An 18,322-nucleotide genomic window follows, 5' to 3' on the forward strand; every position below is an offset into this window, starting at 1 on the left:
ACCTGCACGCCCCGGTAAGCCCAGCACACCTCGAACCAGAGCCTGGCACAGAGTAGACACTCGACAGATGTATTGAATGAATGAATGCATTTTTCAAGCTGGTCTGAGCCAGGTCAGCCAGAGCAGTGGAAGGCAGGAGCGGGGGAACCAAAAGATTTGGGGGCGCGCCAAGGTAACCTCCCCCGAGCGCTGCTCCCAGAGCATTCCGGACTAACGTCGGGCTGTGCCACGCCCCAAACCCTCTCCAGCCCGGAAGCGGCCAGCCCCAGCCCCAGCCCTCCGGGCCCTCCCACCCGCCCCCCACCCCCCACCCCACAGCAGTAGGCCCAGCCCTTCCCAGGCCCGGCAGCGGGTGACATTCCGTGGCCAGCTGCCTCCAGCTGCAGCCACTTCCCGCTAGCGACCCGCCGCTGCGCTTCGGCACGCCGGGCGGGCGGGACGCGCAGGCCCTGGAGCAGGGGTTCGGGGGTCTCTGCCTTGCAACTCCTTCCCCACCTTCGTGCGAGTCTGGGTCCCCACCGGCCCCGCCAGCCCCTCACTTGCCCGCGGCCCGGCTCTCGCGGCGCATTCCAGTTTGGCCCGCTGGCCCCACCCCGGGTTCGTCGGGCTTAGACCAGCGCAGCCCAGAGACCCAACCAAGGCAAACGCTCTCCCTTCCCCACATTTCCATTCCAACATTTTAACAAGTGAACACAACTGAGGTCCAGACAAGGCCAGGGGTTTGCCTACCATGATCCCCTAACCCGACTCCCCACCCCGACTTGGGTCTAGACAGCCTAAGCTGAGAAGGGCACTGGGTTCCCAGGCAGCAGTCCCGGGTTTTCTCTTCTGGAAAGCACCCGGCTAGTCCGGCAGGACAGAAGGGAAAGGTCGGGTGCAGGGAAGGAGGAGACAGGCTGGTGAGCTGTGTGAGCTGCCCAGGTTCCCAATTGCGCCCAGAAGCCTGGGGGCAGACAAACCCCTGCCCCACCTGCTGGCCTGGAGATTCATCCTTGGGTCATTTAAACACGGAAACAAAAACCCCTAGGGGAAAGGCACACCCAGCCAACCAGGTATTTTTGCCTGGGGTCACCCTTTTTCCCATCCCACCAGAGAAGCCACCGCAATGGTATCCACTTACTGAGTCTCTACCACATGCAGGGTATCATACCGTCACACCTCCTTCCCTTACAGCCACCAGCAAGAGGTGCTAATCCAGCTGAGGCCAGGAACCCGAGGCTGCACAGCCTCCCGATGTAAATATGAACAGAAGCCAGTGGGAGAACAAGTGCCACACCCTGGAGTCCCACCTAGGTCCTGCCCAGCTCCTCGCATCCTCCACCCTAAGGCATCACAGACCCCAGGTCAGTCCTTGGCAGTTGCAGCCTGCGCCACTGTTTTAGCAAACAACTACTGAGCTCCTACTAAGCTGCAGGCTGTGTCAGGCACCTACTGTGTACCGGCAAGCAGGATACTGTCTGGGGTTATTGCAGGACTGGTGAAGAGGTTTTACTGTGTCCCCAGCAGCAGCCCCCAACCTGGAAAGTCCCTCATTCCATCCCCTGCTGGGCCCTAGGCTCCAGGCTCAGCTCTGCTGTGCACACAGGCCAGGCGATCCAACACCACCCCGTCTGCCCACATTTGCATCAGTCCACACCACCAAAGCCCCAAGAGCTACCCAGCTCCCCCTACTGCCTAAAAGGCTCCCAGCCAGAAGAGCACTTAGTGTCCTGTCCCCTTCCTTCTGAGAAGTTTTCCCTCAGAGCTGTCATCTGTTTATCCAATGTCTTAATAAAATTTCCTAGCAGGGGAGAGGTGAAGATAGAGTCTCAGAGAGGTCCTGGGGCCAGAGAAGCCCCCTTTGGCTCCAGAGCAGCCAAACCAACAAGGAAGGCGAAAGCAGAGTGCATCCTCTGAGCACCACCTCCCTCCAGGGTGCAGGCTCCAAGCCAGGTCTGCTCCCACTGATTTCATGATCATGGCAACAAACAGGCAAGGCAGATACTGTGACCACTTTATAGATGAAATCAAGTCTGGAATAGCTAAGTCATTTGCTCAAGTTGACCCAACTACATCTGAAAGTGTGCCTCACCCCTAGACAACTGTTTTTGCACCTTTTACTAGTCCCCTCGTTTCCCTCCTCAATCTGAATACTCCTTCCTCCTGGAAGCCTTCCTAGATTTCCCTCAGGCAAGAAGCATCCCCTTGTTGAGTCATCCCCACTGTTATAATATCTTGTTATAAGAAAACAGGGCCCCATAACAGGGCCTTTTCCTTTGCATGACAGCTCTCATAGTAAGGAGTCACGAGCTAACAAGAAATGAGCCTGCATCTGAGGGTCAGAATATGTCCATCTCCAGTGGGTCTCCCACCCTCACCAGCTGTCTGCTGTTGCTTCCTCTGTGCCCTCCTTCCTAGCCCCTGCTCAGAGGTCTGCATAACCGCTTGCAGGCTCCTTTCAGCAACATCTTTAGTAACACATAAAAGTACAGAGTACACAGTGACCATTCTTGGCCACGTGTAGCTGGGGGAATTTCAGAGGCTGCCCTGATCCAGTCACTCCTGGTTTCAGCATCTCCGGTGGCCACAGAACAAGCCCAGAGCCTTGGGCCTCGCCCATCAGTAGGTCCTACCTGTCCCTGCACACTCCTCACCTTTATACCTGGAGCTTATCACAGAGAACAGTCACAAACCCCGCCTCCTTTTTTACTCTTCCCAGTGCATGCCCCGCCTTTCTCACAGTCACACACTTGCTTCCACGAGGCTCCCCTCCTGCCCCCATTTCTAATTTTCATTCACCTTTCAAGGCCCAGCTCAACTGCCCCCACCTGAGGGAAGCCTTCCCAGTGGCCCCGGGCACAGGAAAGTGCACAATCTCTCCCTTTCTCTGCCTGAATTCCTGGTCTGACTCCCTTCTCCTGGCTACTGCTGCCTGCCCTGCCAGGCCTTCCTTGGGGTCTGTTCATCTCTGGTTCTCAGGGCCTAAGGGATTCCATACGTGAGTGATGGAGAAACACACACTGCAGGCCGTCTTCTCCCCAGAGCTCAGGATGCTCCTGTCTTATCTTCTTTCAGATCTGAAGATGTCCTCAGCAACTGGGCTAGGCTCTCTGGGGGAGTCTGAAACCCTCCCACCTCAAAAAGCTTCCCATTTCTTTGAATGACAAGAGAGTCTGGGCCACGACTGTCAAGGAATACCTCCAGGCAACGCCTGTACATCCCGTGGGGAGAGATGCATGCATCCTAGGAGAGGAGACATCTCTTCTTTCTAGAGACTGAGCAGACGACAGAGGCTCTTTCTAAAGGAGGGTGCTGCGAAAACCCACCAACTGCCCCAGGATCCGTCTGTAGGACAGAAACAGGTACAGGGCCAGAGACGGATGCCCTGTAGCAAAGTCAGCCCAGGGCCTGGCTGTTCATGAATAAGGGCTTCTGAAGAGACCACAGTTGTACCACAAGGTACAAGAGACCACAAGGGCTTCTGAAGAGACCAGTTGTACTTAGCTGAAGGTGAGAAAACAAACTTGGTATTAGATTGAGGGCCAACTCAGGAAGTAGTTTCAGTGCACCAGCTGTTAATTTATGTGAGTACATCTATACTTGTGTGGCTTTATCATCACCAACAAACAGCAAACGTGTCCTGGCACCTGCTATGTGCCAGGCCCAGCGCTAGGTATTTTACAGACATTATCTCCTTTAATTCTCCAAAGAGCCATAAGCTGTGGGTATCCATGCTACATTTTACTAAAAATGAAGCAGAAGCACAGAAAGGTTGGAAAAGTTGCCCAAGCTCACATCGCTAGTTACTGGTGGGAGCTGGGATTCTAGGACCCTCAACAATCTGGCCCCAGCCTGTCCCTCGGGTCTGAGCTGCCAGTGTTCAACACTTCAGAGCCTCTGCTCGCTGTTCCTGCCCCTCAAGCTCCCCACTCACCTAGTTTTGAGCTGTGTGGGTGGTTAATGTACGTCGTCAGCCCACAGCCTCCCCACTCCCTTCCTCCTCACCACCTATTCAGTTCCCCCAGCTCAGATCCCCTTCTCCCTCCAGACCAGCCAGGCAGACTCCTACCCATCTGGCTACCTCTGCCCCACTACCAGCCTGGTCGCATCACCTCCGCCTGCCAGGCCCCCAACCAGTGTCTTATGGTGATGACTTTGGCTGGCAGAGAATCCTGGAACCTTTTCTCCACAGTGATGTTGACACATGTTCACTCCAAAAATGTAATGTTTCCATCAAAACATTTAGTGGGAGTAAATTCCCACCCATGCGACATCTCTAAAAAATATAGAGTAAATTTACTCGAACAAGCAGTGAGACATGGTCAGCATTTTTCTTTCTTGGTTGTCACAGTGCCAAGTACTAGGCAACACCCAGCATAGTGTGCCAGGGGCTGAATGCTACCAAGAGGCAACGGAAAGAGGACGGTTACAGTTTATGAGCCTGTGACTGCTGGTTCTATTGTACAAGACGCCGGGATCAACCTGGGCAGTCCCCTCAGCCCTGGCCCCCCAGAGAGTCCAGTGCCACTCTGGGCTCCCACCAGAGCCATTTCTGTGTCTGTGGCTAGGTCACTTGCTGCTTAGTCCCCAAGTCCTGCGTCCACCCCACCAGAGTAGGGCCCAGCCATCACCACACCATGTCTACACGAGGTCCGAGGCCTAAGTTCACATGCATGCTTCCTGAAAGGTCAGGGAACTCAAGCCTCCCTAAACACTCCCCAACCCTGAGATCAGCAATAATATTGTGGGGTAGCGCAGGGAGATCCTGCTCTACACCCAGACCCCAAAAGAAGAGATCTAATGCCAGGTACTGTAACCCGGGCACCTGGAGGTCAGTGGTTGTGGGTAGGTCCCAACCAGCCCCAGCCCCAGCCCCAGCCCCAGCCCCAGCCCCACTGGGCAATCTGAGATGACCGTGAGGCCAGAGCAGTCCATTCTTGGGGCAAGCCCAGCACTCTGCAGCAAGAAGCTGGAGGAGACAAGGAAAGGCCCACTGGCCACCACTCTGTTCCCACTTCCCCATGTAACCAGACAGCAATTCTATAACAAGACAGCATTTATAACCACTATGCCTCGCCTCCTTAGATACTCCCTACTTCAAGGAGGGCAGAGGGGCAGCCTCTGCTTTGGTTTCCTCCCAATGTTTCTCTAGACTCCATTCCATCAGCCATCTGGCATAGTGCTGCCATGTGTGATATTAACCTCCTTGCCATGACATGTGCCAGAGGGAGAGAGATCACTGTTCCCATTTTACAGATGTGAAAACAGGTGCACCGGGTTAAACAACCAGTCCAAGGCCACCCAGCTGGGAAGGAAGTGACACCAGGAGCCAAACAGGTGAACAAGACACCCGGTCTGTCCTCAGGAAACTGGCAGTTTAGTAGAGAGGGGAAGTTACACAAATATTAGGACCAAACAAAAAAATATATATAACAGGCTGTAGGCCCAGAAGATGTGGTGAAAAGTGTCCAGGGCAGGGCCTGGACCAACAGGGGACCTAGAGAGACTGCAGGAGCATTTCCAGTTTGGGAGCAGGGAATCAGAAAAGGTATCTGGAGAGAACGATGTCCAAGCATATCCTTCTTCAGAGATCTGTGTCCCCACCAACTTCTGTGCCTGGCACATGGTGCACACTTCTCATTGCCAGGAGGGTTAACCCTGGACAGGCTGCTGGCATGTACACTGCAACCCATCTACAACAGGACAGCCCAGCCCTGTGAGGTATGTCAAATTATGCCTCCTTTACAGGTGGGATCAGAGGAGCAAGGCAGTCAGGTTCTTTGCTCCCAGTCACACAGCTAGAAAGTGCCAGGTGTGCCTGACTCTAAGGTCTGCTTCTCCCACAAGCACTTCATTTCTCTAAGCCTTAGTTTCCTCATCTGCAGAAACTCTGCTGCAGATGCACCTCCCCTACAGATAGGTGTTGGACATTAAATGTCTAATACCTGAAGCCTAGGTCCCTGGAGGTGCTGACCACACAGTTACGGAGCCTGGACCCACACTGGCCCAGGGACCCTGCTCCTGCAGCCTGCTGGGCGAAAAAGGAGAGGGTGATAGGTTCTATTCACTGACTCCTCTCTTCCTGAGCCAAGCTTCCCAAGGAATGGCTACCAATATGGAGCTATAATTGGTGAGCCTGGCAGTGCAGGGCCCAGCAACAGACCCGGTGGGTGATGCTGTTGCAGGAAAACAGCTGAGCACAGCAAATATAGCCGTTGACCCAATTCAGTTCCGTTCTGTCTTCGAGAAAATAATTGAGTTTAAATGAATAGGTTTCCCATGTCCCTTCTGGCCTCGGGAAGGGTGGAAAGGGAGAGGAGGGAGATAGGAACAGTTCTTCAGGCTTACTGTTGCTTATTTTTGAGTCATTAGGCCTGTGAAAAGTTTCTTTCTTTCCTTGGCGGCCAGTGGGGGTTGGACATGGCTGGGAGGCAGCAAGGTGGAGTGAGAACCACACAGCGTGGAGATGAGGATGGAGGTTCAAGTCCTGACCTTACCAACAGCTTTGTGGAGTGGCCCAGCTGGTCCCCTCCGGGCCCCAGGCTCCTTATCTGCAGAATGGGAACACTATAACCCCACACACACCCACACACCTCCCAAGGTTGCTGGGAGGAGCCTTCCAGGGAGAAAAGGAGTCTGAGGTGAACTGAAGAAACCAATTATTTGCCCTATGGGAATATAGGCCCACTGAAGCCACATCTGTCTTAAAATAGAAGCCAGAAACCTAGATTTTCAGGTGAATGTTTAAGGTAAATGTTCTAGTGTTGGTGACTGATTTTAAACAAACAAACAAAACAAAAACTTTCCACCCCATCGGGCCAAATGAGACCTGTTTGTGGGCTACATCTGGCCACCAGCCATCCATATACTATCTCTGATTTAATGACAACGTATGTAAAGCAATTAATGGTGTGCTAGAGTCCTCCCACCTGTTTACTTATAATTTCTTTGATGGAGAGGCCAGGCCTACCCCGCTTGATAGCAGAGGTAAGGAGCACCCTCCTCCTCAAGGCTGGACTCCTTCAAGACTTCAGAGGAGAACATGGAGGAGCTGCTGCCCCCCATCCCTTACTGCAGGAAGGCAGGTGGGTATGCTGGGGCTGGTTTTGTCATAAAGTTAAGGGGACCTGGGCTCACCTCCTGCCCAGCCCCAAATTCTCTCCTAGGGTCTCAGCTTCCTCTTCGGCAAAATGTGGGTTTCTGAGAGGAGCAAATGAGAAAGAGAAGGCTTAGAGATAAAGGGTGAGAACACATGTCAAGTGTCCCCAGAGAAGTAGTGCCAGCCAGTGGAAAGAGCCTGTGAGCTGGCATTTCCCCCTTGGCTCTTGGCTGTGTGAGCCCAGGGAGGTTACCTAACCTCTCTGCACTTCAGTTTCATCCTCTGTACACAGGAGATAAGAATCTTTGGGACACAGAGGTGTTGTGAAGATTAAATGAGCTGATGACTGTCAAGTACCTGGGAGGAAGCCTGGCACAGAGCAAAAGACTAAAAAATGACAGGCATTATTACTATTGTTGTTGTTATCTTTAGTGAAAAGCATGCCAGAGAATTATGATTGGGTGATTACAATAATGTAACTCAACCAGGCAAACTTGTCGTTAACAGATGAGGCCACCTATAATTAGCACAATTATTACATATGCAAATGATGCTGCTTAAATACTGGAGAAGGGTGTTCTTTGAAGTGTGTTTAAATAACCCCTTCCCCTGGCTGTCCCCCCCTCCCCAAATCTCATTTACACTATTAATAACATTAGCAAACATTTTCTTCATAAAGCTAGATAGAATTCCACACTAGTGCATGTTGAAATCAAGAAGCCCCTGCCCAGCCCACCTGCGGTCATTCTAGAGCTCCTGGGCCAGCTGCAGGCCTCCCCACCCTCACTGGCTCCTCTTAAGTTGGGCACTAATGCCCCTCTCTGATACAAGGAGCTCTGGAGGGTTGGGTATGTATTCTTGGCATGGAGCAGGCCCTGTATCTGAGAACAGGATCTCAGTAGCATTAATATGACCCGTGAGTTCCCTATTGGCAGGCATATCACAATGCCTACCTTACATCTGAGAAAACCCAGTCTTTGAGTTAAGGAACGGGCCCAAATTAACGCAACTAGCAAAAGCTGCAGTGGAATGGGACTCAAACTTGGATCAGACTCCTCCCTCTGGGGTCTGCTGTTCTCACTATGGCCTGAAACTGCAGTTCCCACAGACCTCTCTAACTGATGAGCCCACAGGGTGTTGCTCCAAAACTGATCACAGGATGCCTCTTAGAACCAGGGGCATCAACAGACTGACCTGGGTTTTGAGTTGAAGAAACTGAGATTCAGAGAAGTACCATGAGTTGCCCAAGGTCCCACAGGAAGAAAGGAGAACAAGGGCCTAGAACCCAGGGCCTCCTGCCCTGGGATCGCTGCTTTTGCATTCAGATCTTTCAAAACAATTCCATAATATTCTCCCCTATAATAGCTGGGTTGATACTTTAACCATCCCCTGTATGCCCTGAGCCCAAAAAAGACCCAGGCAGACAACAGGTGCTTATGAAATGTTTGCTGAACTGGACTGTTTTCTTACAAAAAAAGACAACACTGAGCAGCTGGAACAATGAAGGCATGCAAAGGATGATGGGTGGTGGCTCAGGGACAAGGGAGAAGGCAGACAGCCCTGTGTGGGAGAAGGAGATGGAGGTGGGAGAGCCTGGCTACCCTCAGCTTAGGCTTCCTTCAAAGCATTTCCCTGCTGGATGCCTGCCCAAGAGAGAGGCAAGCAGCTGATTCTCGGCTTTGAGGGAAAAGGAAATACACAAGTGTTAACAGATACATTAGCTCCTCACCTGCCCCTGCAGTGGGGGCCCCCAACATTCCTTTTCTCACCATTTCTTTGGGCCAAGAAATTGAGGCTCAGAGAGATGAGGTCATAGAGTGGTGGAGAGGAGGGCCCAGTCTCTTTCTTGCTCCGCCAAACAGGCTCTCCTGTTGGGCCTTCCCATCACACCTCCTCACTCCTCTGATCCCTGGCTTTTTGAATCCTAAGGGAGCCTTGGCAATTATGGTGAAGACAGTTGCCCTCACCCTTGCCACACCCCCACTGCCATGCTAAGGCACGCTGGCGCCTCTATGTGTAGGCACTCTGCTAAGCCTCCCTCTTAAAACATATGTTAATCCTCACAAGTATCTTAGGAAATGGTTACACTTTTTGTCCCCATTTGACAGAGAGGGAAACTAAAACTCACTACAGAGCAAGTCACCTGCTAGAGGCCACAACGCTGGGAAGCAGCTTCACCGCAGGCAGTGCAGCTCAGGAGCCTGAACTGTTACATCAGTGTCTCTGCTCCAAGGTGGGGCTTGAGGGATCTCCAGATGGGGAATGGAGGTGAGGGGGTAACGAGTGTCCAGGCCAAGAGCAGGACACAAGGTATCACCCCTCAGAGTGCTTTATCCTGCTGGCACTCATTCAACTGTCCCCCTGCCTCCAGGCAAAGCTATACATAAGCCTGCAGTAAGTCCAGCACAATATTTTTGAGAGACCACCCCACATCCCTACTCCTCTCCACCTCCCATCCCCAGCCCACCAGCATTCCAAGGTGGGGAACTGAGCTCCTGGCAGTTGGCTGAGCTCAGCTGGCCTTGGCACCAGTTCCTGAAGTACAGTATGAGGGAGTAGGGTGGGGAAAGAGACCCTTCCCCTTGAAGATAAAGGGGAATACAGGGCTGAGCCCTCAGTCGCCAGCTTCTTCCTCCCTGTCCCAGACACCTTCTGTAGAAAAAACCCAACTCAGTTTCTCCCCTTTCCTTTTATACTCTCACAAAGCAGAATACTTCCAACACCAGATGTGGTGGGGGCGGGAGGGGTTGTCCCCACACACCAAGCAGGCGATTAGTTGGGCAGCAGACACCAGCCCAGATGTCTTCTAATTTTGTTCCATTTTGACATTATCTACCTGGAGATAGCATCAGATCCACAGGTTGAGGGCTCAGTCCCCAAGACTATCCCCCCATCCTTCAGATGCCAATTGCAAGCCCCGCATTGGTTTACCAGTGCTTCCCACCGACTGGCTATCAACTGGGTTTCCCATAACCCCCTCTTTGGGTTTGATTAATTTGCTGCAACAGCTCACAGAACTCAGGGAAATATTTACTTCTGTTTGCCAGTTTATTATAAAGGGATACCAATGAAAAGATGCATAGGAAGAGGTATGTGGGCAGGGGCGTGGAGCTTCCATGCCCTCCCTAGGAACCCTCCAGGAACCTCCAAGCATTCAGCTATCTGAAAGCTCCCCAAGCTTTGTCCTTTTGGGTTTTTATAAAAGCCTCATTTCATAGGCATGATTGATTAAAGCACTAGCCATTGGCGACTAACTTAACCTTCAGCCTCTCTCCCTGCCCCAGGGGCTATGGGGTGGGCTGAAAGTTCTAACCCTCTAATCCTGCCTTGGTCTTTTCTGTGACCCCTTTCTGAAGCCACCTAGGGGCTGCCAGCCATCAGTCAACTCATTAGCAAATAAGTAGACATCACTTTAAAGAATCTAAGGATTTCAGGAGTCGTGTGCCAAGAAACCAAATACTGTATATATTTCCCAGTGTCACACCTTTCCATACCTACCCTTACACACAGCCAAGGACTTGCTTCTAAAATCGCTGATCTATCTAGGTCCCATCTCTTCTTAAAATCCTTCCCAGCTACTTTCAGGATCAAGTCCATACCCTGCTGCCTTCCTGCTACCTTCCCCTCTATTCCTTGCACTCTCCAGGCCCAACACATAGCCGCCCCGTGCCCAGTGATACCCAACTACCTGGCATGCCCAAAAGCCCTTTCCCTCCCTCAAGGGAACCTTCACCTTCACCCTGTGGCCCAACCACCAACTCAGTGGAGCCTTCCTTGAGCGCTGGTAGAGTCCTCACTCCCTTCTCTGTTCACGCACAGACCCTCTAAGGTGAGGTCTGTTGACCCATCTGCATTGTCAGACAGCAGGAGCCCTTGAGGGCAGAGATTGGCGTGACTGTCCCCTGCCCCCTGCCCACAGCAGAGCGTACAGAGAGGAAGCACACAGGAAACAATGGCTGGAATTTGCTGCACTGGGTACCCCAGGGTCAAAGAGGCCAAATCTAAGGGTGACCCTGGGCAGTAGAGTCTCTTGGAGATAGACCTGACCATAAGCCCCCGAGCCAGGTCAGACCAGGGCCCGCCAATTGGCTCTCCCAACCTGGCTCGTTAGGGGAATATGGACACTGCCAGGCCCAATCTTTCCATGGATGCCTGACAATGGCTGTGTCGAGAATCACAGGAGATGAAGTCATCGCTCCCAGAAATAGGCTGATTAAGAAGACGTGACGACAACGCAAACAGCAAGGCTGGACACACACACACATACACACGCGCGCACACACACTCACTCACCATGTGTTTCTCCACCCTGGGAAGCCGGGCCAGGCCTGAGCTCCTCTGGGAAACAGAAATCGTGCCAGGAACCAAAGCCAGCACAAGAAGCCTGGAGGCGGCTGGTCTTTGGGAGTGGCTGGTGCCGGGGGTGCTCTCCTCAGAGACTGTCTTGCAAGGGTTCCCTGTCCTGACCCTCACTGAAGTCCCCGACCTGCCCCTGGCCCTCTCAGACCCTCATGGTTCACCCCCTCCTTGGCCTCACCCCTCAATCCCCAGGGTAAAATCCTACCCACCTTTTTGGGCCCCCTCCCATTCCTGTCCATCCTAGATTCTGGGGAGGTGGGAGTGTCTACTGGCTGAGACAGGGCTCAGAGGCCACAGACACTGGGCTAAAATCCTGGTTCTGTCCCGTTGCAGCTGTATGACGTTGGGCTAGTCAATCCACCTCTTCTTTGAGTCTAGTTTCCCCATCTGTAAAATGTAGACAGCAATGTGTCCACATTATGGGGTACAATTAAATGTTTGTTCATTCACCAACTTTCTGTCAGGCCCCATTCTAGGTGCCAGAGACACATCAGGGTACAAGACATACATGTTCTACTTGCATGTGGCGTACAGTCTAGAGTGTGGGAAAAGTACACGAAGTATGTAACAACATCAGGTGAACTCAACAGCTAGAGACAAATGCAGAGCCAGGTCCAGGCTAGAGGATGGGAGGGGGCTGTGTTTGACCGGGTGGTTGGATTCACACTTGAATGAAGCGGGGCAGCAAGCCACACAGGTATCTGAACAAAGAATGTTCCAGGAAGAGAAGAAGAGGGAACAAGGACAAAGATGTATGCTGGAGCACTCGTGGGGCAGGGAACGGGGAGGGGTGGGGGAAGTGCACCTGGAAAGGTAGTCAGGTGCTCCCCATTCAGGGTCCACAGGAAGGAACCTGAGTCATAACAAGTTGAGTCCTGGGCAGAGAACTGACTGAAAGGGGAGCAAGTCTAGGGCTCGGTGCAGGGTCCAGTGGGGAGCCATGACGGCAGGACACACAGCACACAGTGAGGGTGTGTCACCTCAAGCGCCAGCATGAGGGAATCCTCAGTAAACAATCCCCCATGTTGTCCCTGTCACTATCCTCGTTACCATCAACATCCTCATCATCCCCAACATGGGCCCAGGCTCTGCTGCTCCCAAGGCAGAAAGACTGTCAGGCAGACTCTCAGAGAAGCCCTGGGAGGTGGGCAGGGCTCTCTGCCCCATTTGACTGATGATGAAGTACCTTGATCAAGGTCCCCCAGCAGCAGTGGGCAGGGCCAAGGTGCCTTAAGCCAGTGCTCCACCTCGAGTGGGCTCACCAGCCTAAGTAGACAAATCTTCACCATGCACCCTCCTCTCCACCCTATGCCCTGGGCCCAATCCTCAACCAGCTCTGTGTCTTCATCCACACAGGGCCTCTAGGGGAAAACACTGTACTCTAAATGAAACAACAGCTCCAAGTGTCTGCATTGCACAGATGTCAGTTCTTTCCCATCCAGTTCTTTGCTTACTGAGCAGGAGGTGCTGCAAGACCCATCAGGTGAAACCAGGGTGGGGAGAGTTCCTCCCAATCTTAGCTTACAATCCACTTCCTCCAGGGCTCCCCTGAGCCCAGACCACACTCCTCCCTGGACCTGGTTCCTGGCTGTCCCCTGTTCTGAGCAGCAGGGAGAACCTGAGGTAGAGACAGTTTCATCAGGGGTGGCAGGCACCTCTCCCACCTGACTGGGAGCTCCTCCAGGGAGGCAGGGACTGCAGCTGATTCCTGTCTCTGTCCCCAGGGCCAGGCACAGGTGAGCAAAAACAGAAATAACTCAATCCCGAGGATCCCTTGGGGGAGCCCTGTGTGCTCTCGAAGCCCTCAGCCAGCCAGCCTGCTTGTTGCCTCCCTCTCTGCTGGCTGAGGCAGCCCATGGCCTGAGTCTGTGTGGCACTGCTGGGAAAAGACCATGCCCTCTTCCTTCCACAGCCACAGACTCCATCCATGGAGGGCCACCCAGCACCATAGCTATGGGACTAAAGGCTGTGGATGCTGGGAGAGAGGGCTCTGGGCCATGGCAGCTAGGCTCCCTCAGTCCTTCTGCAGGCCAAGGAAGCAGGAGTATGCTGGGTGGCCTGTTCCAGGCACAGGGACGTGGATAAGATCATTTCATTGGCCACAGAAAAAAGTCTGCAGAAAAAGTCCCCGACCAACAGTCCACCGTGGCTTTTGGTGGAGTAAGAGATTCTATGGTGGGAGTGGCATAGTTTTGTTACTTTTTGCTTTATAGTGCCTGGAATTTGGTACTCTATACTTGCAATTTTTTTAACTTATCTTGTTTTGAAACATAGTCTCATTATATTGCCCAGGCTAGACTCAAACTCCTGGGCTCAAAGGATACTCCTGCCTCAGCCTCCCAGGTAGGCCTGCAGTCATAACTTCCCTTTTTCTGTTTCTTCCCCCTGTCTGCCACTCCCCCCATGATCCACACTTGAGTTTCTTCTTCAAACCCACTGGCTGTCTGTGTGGCTGTCTACTCTACCAGTCAGTGGGAGCCCTGGGCTTCAGTCCCCTCTCTGGCCCAAGGCCCTGCATACAGCAGGGGCTCAATGAAAGTTTCCTGGGCAAATCTCTGGGACAATCTGAAGGACCATTTCTGCAGGTGATCATTTAGAAGAAACTCAAATATGGATCATGGGGGGGAGTGGCAGACAGGGAGAAACTGAGAAAAAGGGAGAAGTCATAACTGCAGGCCCCGAACAGGAAGACACCCAAACAGGCTTTGGCCAGAGCCGTTCAAACCCTCTGAACAATGCAGGACTCCTGCAGGGGAGGAACAGGAAGAGGAGAAAGGAAGAGCCCCTTTCCAAGGGTTTTTAGGTGTTCCTGCGAAAGCCCTCCTGGCCCAGCCCAGAACCTGAAGGAGCTGCAGGAGAGCAAATGCAAATGGCAGGGGAGGTCACATGCATGCATGGACAACGGAGAGATAGACAGCCCCCATTCCATAGCTTTCCTGGAGATCAGGATCGTGTGTCCTGGAGGTTTCTCTTAAATACTCATGACCCTTCTTCCTTGAGCTCTTGCCTGGCCAAAGCCTCATTTATGTGACGGTGTTGGGTAAACCCTGCTGACTGGAGGGATGGACACAGCTGGAGGCTCTCAGGGCAGCCTGGGTCAGGCCTGCAGCATATCTGCACGTCCAGGACATGCAAGGATTCCATGACTGGGCGGGGCCCCATCAGTTCCGCCCCTCACTTCCCAGTTCCCAGCTGCCCTGAAAATGCTCAGGCAGATTCCCACCACCACCCCTCTGTCCAGGTGCCCCCTCCCCAGGAAGACCTTGCCTATTGCCCTCTGCCCATCTGGGTTTTATCCAACCTTTAAGATAAAGGTCTTTAACTAAAGAGTATGAGCTGTATTTGGTCAACATTCATGTTTTGTTTAGCCCACACAGTGTTGACATTTTTAAGTTTTGAATCAAATGCCAACATTTAAAGATGTGAAATTTTAAAATGTCACAAAAAAACCTCTAGATTTTTGGCTTCTCTTATAAATCCAAAGGCCTGCCACCAAATGCCCAGTGCCATGGTGCAGGGGCTGCTGCCCCCCTTAGCAGAACATGTACTCTCCAGATGGACACAGATGCCACTACAGTGGTGGACTGTCACAGCAGGCAGGACATGGCAGGACCCACAACACATCAATCCTTCTCCCAGGATCCCACTCAGTGCCTGACACACAGCAGGGACTTGCTTATTGTTTGTGGAATAAGGAATAAATACACAGCCCTTCACGGTGCCCAGGATTTCCTGAGTGCTATGCTGCTTCCCTGAGAGACTCCCACAGCAGGGACAGAACAATGCCCTTCCTTCCCGGGGTCCTGGTCCCACAGCTGGGCACACCTGCAGCAAGACACTGGGGTGAGCCTTCAGGCTGCATCCAGATCTCCCTATTGTTATTTGATCTTTACATCAGAAGCTGTGCCACCTAGAGCCCAACCAAAGTAAGAGCAGTGATCCTGGCACCTTCCTGCCTTCTAAAAAAGGTGGCCGGATTCCTCCCCAGCCCATGGACAGTGATCCCCAGGACTTCTGTTAAACTGAAAAGGAGAAATTTGGCAGCAATAACTCACAAAGCCAAGGTTTCCTCAATGCTCGCCTGCAGGAGGTCTGCCCCTCTTTGAAGCTGGTAACCAACTCTTCCCTTTTTCTTTCGAGTAAATGAAACCCCACAGGGTTTTCAAGGTCAGAGTGGCATTGGCAGGAAGGGTTCTCTTTGTTCTCCTGCCTCTGACTTACCCCAGACACAGACAATTGTCCCCAGCAACCAGGTCCTTGGTAGTGGAAGAGGAGGCCCCTGCTCCTGCTGGGTGGAGCCCTGAGGATGAGCCAGGTGCCTACTGCAGCCCCCAGGAGCCCTGCTTCCTGGGATACGGATTCTCTGTTGGCCTGGCTTCCCTGCCAGCCAGGGTGCTCTATCTCTTGCTTGCAGGGGTTGGAAAGAAACAGCTGTCAGCCTCCAGGGTGTGCTCACTGCCCAGGGAGCAGGGAGTGGGCAGTGGCTGGGGCTGGTTCTGCCCCTCCCTGGCTGACAGATGTGACCTGAGGCTACAGCCCTCCTCTTCCTAAGCTTCAGTTTCCTCGTTTGGAAAACAGGGAAATAAATACCTGATCTGAGACAATCAGACTCCTAAGGGGACTGGGAGGAGCTCTGTGAATCATAAAGTGCCATGCCGAAGTTAATTATTCCAGGGCCTGGCACAGCACCCGGCACGCAGTAGGTGCTCAATGTATCGTTCATGGTACAAACATTTACTGGGCACCTGTGCTGGGCCAGGCTGTATGCTAGGTGCCAGAGGCCCAGAGAGGAGGCCTGGGCCCGGTCCACAGGAGATCTGCCACTCAGTGAGGCACACAGACAACTGCCACACCCTGAGAACTGCAAGGAAGTAAGGACCGAAATGCTACGGGACCCAGACACGGGGTGAGGGGCTCAGGTCTTACAAGAGCCCCACCTTTTGGCTGCTGGGCAACAGAGGCCAGAGTTGGAGCTGCCCAGCTGTAGGCTGCCTGGCATCCTACCCATTTTCCAATAGGGCCTAGTTGAAGAGAGTTGCCAGGCTTGGTGAACAATCCGGTTCACTGAAGGTGTCTATGTGCACCTGGACACATGCCTAGGACCTAACAATGAACCTTGTGGGCCATACACTCTCTTAGTGGCCCCCACACCTGCTTGGGGAGTAGACTACAGGGCCCCTGCCCTGAGAGGAGCTGCCACCCCATCCCAAACAGGTGGTGGCCACCAGAGGACTTGAGAGTCATGTTGCTGGTGGTTCACATTTTGGCTCTGCCTCTTACTAGTCCATGAGACCTTGGTCAAGCCACCAAACCTCTCTGCATCTGGTTTCCCCATCTCTAAAACAAGCACACCTCTCAGGTCACTGTAAGCACTAAGAGATGAAGCACCTGGCACAAAGGGATGCTTATCCTTGGGCCCTCCCTCCCCCAGTCTAATCTGGCACATACACGGGTCTGGGCCAAGCCTCTAACCAGCTCACCTTCTCTATCTCTGCCTCTCCTTAATGCTGGCTCCTGCCCTTCCCAATGATTTCTCACTCTCCCGATGCTCCAGGCCCTTTCCCACCTCTCACTGCAGTCTCAATGACTGTCCCAGGAAGAGAGTAAGGTTTTCATCCTCTGAGCACTAGGCTCATGGGGTTCCCTCTGCCTAAATGCCCTTCCCTGCCTTGGTTATGTGATGAACCCATCCTCTTTCAAGCCTTAACTCCTGTCACTTCTTCTGTGAAGTCCTCCCGGATTCCTTGAGAGATGGCCCGACTCCTTCCCCAACCCCCAGCAGAGAGGCACAGAAGCAGCAGGCCAGGGTCTCCAACTTCTTACGTGTCCTTGGGTACATCCCCTCCTCATTCCTGGCCTCAGCTGCCCATCTGTAAAGGGATCACTATGACTTCTCATCCTAAGGCCTTGCGAATGGGCTTGGTCATGTGCTCCACTTTGCAGGGAGTAAGGGGACCATAGCCAGGTTTGCCCGGAGGTTCTGAGGAGCTATGAAGGAGCTAGATTCTTGCTTTGTTCTACCAGTGAGGGCAGGACATGTATATGTCAAGAGATCCCATCCAGTGCCCTCATGAAGCACCCCCTTGCTACCAGGTGGAGTGGACCCAAAAGTGAAGCAGAGAAATCAGGCACAAAAAATGAGGAGCAAAGTGAAGGCCTTGAAGTCCGCCCAGGACTGGGGGAGGGGGAGCAGAGCCAGCTTTAGGCAGAAGGAGCTAGGATCTGAAAGACAGGTATGATCGAAGTAGGAATCACAGGGGAAAGAGAAGGCAGCATTCCAGAGAGAGGACACAACACGAGCCGGGGAACTCCATGACACAATCCCGGTTAACTCATCTCCTGCGCTTGCTCTTCGCCAGGTGCTGCTAAGCATTTAGCTGCAAATCCCATTTATTCCTCTTGACAATGCCATGAACTGATACTATCCCCCATTTTGCAGAGTTAGCTAAGTTCTCTAAAGTCACAGCTGACAAGCGGCAGAGCTGGAATTTCAACCCAGCATTTGCCTGCAGTGTCCTGTGGGTCAAGAGAGGAGACCAGGGCCTGGTGGCTCAGGGGAGTGGGTGATGCAGTGTAAGGACTCCAGTCTGGAGACTCCCGAGGGACTTGTTAAGACCTCGAAGTCGGGTTTTGTTGTCCCTGCAGATAGATCTTGAATGGCACCAAGCCCATCCCAGCGTATGTTGATGACATCCCTTGGGGGTGACCTCACCCACACATGGGGGTGTGCAAGCAGAGTCCGAGGACCCCCGCCCACGCCTCCCTTGCACCATCTGCCTGAACACTGCCTGAGCTGCTGCGAGCAGCCAGTGAGTGAGTGAGTGAGCCTTGGAGGGCGTGAGGGAGCTGGGAGAAGGCAGCCAGTCAGGAGCCGCGGCTGCCGGC

At 53.1% G+C, this 18,322-nt stretch overlaps 1 protein-coding gene across 8 annotated transcripts in view; it reads right to left on the reverse strand.

Annotated features, from left to right (window-relative positions):
* Nucleotides 1-18,322, reverse strand: part of DAB2IP (DAB2 interacting protein) — a 216,016-nt gene that overhangs the window by 48,574 nt on the left and 149,120 nt on the right. The window lies entirely within an intron of this gene.

Source organism: Pan troglodytes, chromosome 11, assembly GCF_028858775.2.
Source record: "Pan troglodytes isolate AG18354 chromosome 11, NHGRI_mPanTro3-v2.0_pri, whole genome shotgun sequence".
In the NCBI taxonomy this organism is placed as follows: Eukaryota; Metazoa; Chordata; class Mammalia; order Primates; family Hominidae; genus Pan; species Pan troglodytes.